A 3,821-nucleotide genomic window follows, 5' to 3' on the forward strand; every position below is an offset into this window, starting at 1 on the left:
AAAGGGCTAAAATGGATGTCATAAGAGACTCTGAAACTTGGGTTTGAATGGAGAGTACCTAAAGCAAATGGAAGAAATGACAAGATAAAAGAGCTGAACAGAATGTTTCAAAGGGGAACTCAAGAAGACAGAATAACATATTATAATGAAATGTGAAAAAACCTGGAGTTAGAAAACTGAAAGGGAAGAACATCTTCAGCATTTCTCCAGCTGAAAGAACTGAAGCAACAGCTGCAAACATTCATTAATAATCAGAACATCAAGCCTTGAGTTGCAGTGTTGAAGAATTCTATTGGCAAAATATTGAACAATGCAGAAAGCATCAAAAGAAGATGGAAGGAATACTGACTAGAAGAGATCAATATTTTGTGCCCCTTCCAAAGAAAGGTAACCCAACAGAATGTGGAATTATTGAACAGTATCATTAATATCACACACAGGTAAAATTTTTCAGAAGATCATTCAAAAATGGTTGCAGTAGTATATTGACAGGGAACTGCCAGAAATTCAAGCTAGATTCAGAAGAGGACATAGAATGACAAATATCATTGCTGATGTCAGATGGCTCTTGGCTGAAAGCAAAGAATACCAGAAAGATGTCTACTTGTGTTTTATTGACTATGCAAAGGCATTCCACTATGTGGATCATAATAAATTATGGATAACATTGTGAAAAATGGGAATTCCAGAACACTTAATTGTGCTCATGAGGGACCTGTACATACACCAAGGGACTGTTGTTTGAACAGAACAAAGGAATACTGCATGGTTTAAAATCAGGAAGGAAGTGCTTTGGGGTTGTATCCTTGCTCCATACTTATTTAATTTGTGGGAGCTCTGGTAGTGTAGTGCCTAAAGCACTTGACTGCTAACCAGAAAGCTGGTGGTTCAAACCCATCAGCCACTCCTCGGAAGGAAGATGAGGCAATCTACTTCCATAGTAATACTACCTCAGAAACCCAAGAAGGGGTCGCTATGAGTCGGGTCTGACTCGATAGCACATAACAACAACGACAACAACAACAATTCAATTTGTGTGGTGAGCAAATTATCTGAGAAGGTGGACTATAAGAAGAATATGACATCAGGATTGGAGGAAGACTCATTAACAATTTGTGATATGCAGACAATACCACCTTGCTGGCTGAAAGTGAAGATGACTTGAAGCACTTATCGATGAAGTTTAAAGGCTACAGTCTGCAGTATGGATTACACCTCAATATAAAGAAAACAAAAATCCTCACAACTGGACCAATAAACAACATCATTATAAATGGGGAAAAGATTGAACTTGTCAGGGATTTTATTTTTCTTGGATTCACAATCAACACCCATGGAAACAGCAGTCACGAAATCAGACAGCATATTGCACTGGGCAAATTTTGTGCAAATGACCTCTTTAAAGTGTTAAGGAGTAAAGATGTGACTTTTAAGACTAAGGTGCACCTAACCCAAGCAATAGTGTTTTCATTTATATCATGTACATCTGAGAGCTGGACAATGAATAAGGAAGACTGAAGAAGAGTTGATGCCTTTGAATGTTGTGTTGGTGAAGAATGCTGAAAATACCATGGACTGCCAGAAGAACAAACAATTTTTTCCTAGAAGAAGTGCAGCCAGAATGCTCCTTAAAAGCAAAAATGGCCAGACTGCTTCTCATCTACTTTGATTATGTCGTCAGAAGGGACAGGTCCCTGGAGAAGGACATCATGCTTGGTGTAAAGTAGAGGGTTAAGACCCTTAATGAGATGGATTGACACAGTGGCTGAAACGATGGGCTCAAGCATAGCAAGGATTGTGAGGATGGTGCTGGACCGGGCAGTGTTTCCTTCTGTTGTCCACAGAGTTGCTATGAGTCAGAGCCAACTTTACGGCACCTAACAACAACAACAACAGTTAATGGAAAAAGAAGCTCTGGTGATGCAGTGGTTAAAGCATTGGGCTGCTAACCAAAAGGCTAGAAGTTTGAACCCACCAGCTGTATTGTGGGAGAAGGAGGAGGCAGTGTTCTTCCGTAGATCTACAGCCTTGGAAAAACCCTGGTTGGAAGCAGTTCTACTCCGTCCTACAGGGTCACTATGAGCCAGAATCAAATCAACTCAATGGCAATGGGTGTTTTTTTTTTTTTGAGTGATTAATGACATTTAACATTTTTAATGTGCTTGTTTGGCCATTTGAATATCTTCTTTTATGAAATGTCTGTTCAAGTCTTTTGCTGATTTTTTTGATTGGTTTGTTTGTCTTTTGTTATTAAATTGTTTTATATCTTTTGAATATTAGACCCTTGTGGGATATATGGTTCCCAAAGATTTTCTCTGAAACTGTAGGTTATCTCTTCACTTTTTTGGTAAAGTCCTTTGATGAACAAGTTTCTAATTTTCATGTGGTCCCATTAATCTGTTTTGTCTTTTGCTGCTCATGCTTTGTTGTCATATCTTGTAATCCATCATTAAAACTACATCCTGCGGCTTCATCCCTGTGTTTTCTTTTAAGAATTTATGCTTTTAGTTTTCACATATAGGTCCTAGATAAGGAATATTTAACCTTATATCTTAGTGAAGTTACTGACTTCAGACGAGAATAGACGAGTTCTTCTGCAACCAGGTATGTCCACACAAGAAGGAGTGTGCCCATGACCATGTATAGGGTTGGCAGACAATGTTTCTACAAGTATATTTGTATATTCTGTAAGAATGTCCAGGTATATAGTAGAGCTGACAAAGGACGATGTTGTAGTCACTTCTTGGACACAGCCAGCTACCCAGAGAGAGCAAGTACTTGAACCTGTGAGCTCCGGACCATAGTCACAGGGGACATCAACCTCAATTGTCATAACATACTACACAAAAACATTGTTCCGCATCCTACTTTGACAAGTAGCGATTAGGATCTTAAAAGCTTGCAAGCGGCCACCTAGGTGCAATGATGGGTCTTTCCTCGTCCAGAGCAAAGAATGAAGAAAACCAAAGACTCATGTAAACAATTAGTCCAAGGGAATGATATACCCTGTGATTCTCAGCCTATATGACTATGAGACCAGAAGAACTAGGTGGCGCCCGGCTACCACTGTCAACCACTAGAAGGGGGATCTATGTAGGAGATCCTGGATAGAGTGGGAAAACAACACGTAACAAAACTCAAAATCATAAAAAAAAAACAACCAGGTTTGCAGGTCTGATAGAGCCTGGTGAGATCCCTCAGGCTATGGCCCCTAGCAGGCCTTCAGGTCTGGAATTGAACCCACTCCTGTGGCTTCCAGCCAAACAAAAAACAGGCATATGAGCTGAACATTTACATTAGATAGATACACTCCTTGGAAAGATCAACCATGGGAGAATAGAAGGGCTGTTTATGTGCAGGGAGACAGCTTGGGGGCCAGGAGTGCATGGGAGGGAAGGATACAGGGAAGAGGTATCTGTGCGGAGGGAGTGGGAAGGGAACTGTTGCATTGTGGGAAATTGCGATCAGTGTCATGAGACAAAGTGTATGTGAACTGCTGTAGGGAAAATGAATTTGCTGTGTAATCTTTCACCCAAATCACAGTAAAAATAATAATAAAAGAAAAGAGTTCTCCTGTATCCACACACACAAAAAATTAATAGAGCAATAAAGGGAAATAATCTGGCTGACCCAGAGCTTTCCAAAGCAATAGTCAATGCTAGAAAACAGAGAAGCTTTATCTGCAAAATCATCAGGAAAAGAAAGTGTGAACCCAGAATTTTATGTCCATCCAAGCCTTTGTTCAGGTTTAATGACCACAAAGGTATTTTCTGGCTTCAAGAACTCAGAGAACATAGTTGCTATGAATCTTTTTTTTTTTT

This window comes from Orycteropus afer, unplaced genomic scaffold (genome assembly GCF_000298275.1).
Source record: "Orycteropus afer afer isolate SDZICR_OR568_19922 unplaced genomic scaffold, OryAfe1.0 scaffold00498, whole genome shotgun sequence".
In the NCBI taxonomy this organism is placed as follows: Eukaryota; Metazoa; Chordata; class Mammalia; order Tubulidentata; family Orycteropodidae; genus Orycteropus; species Orycteropus afer.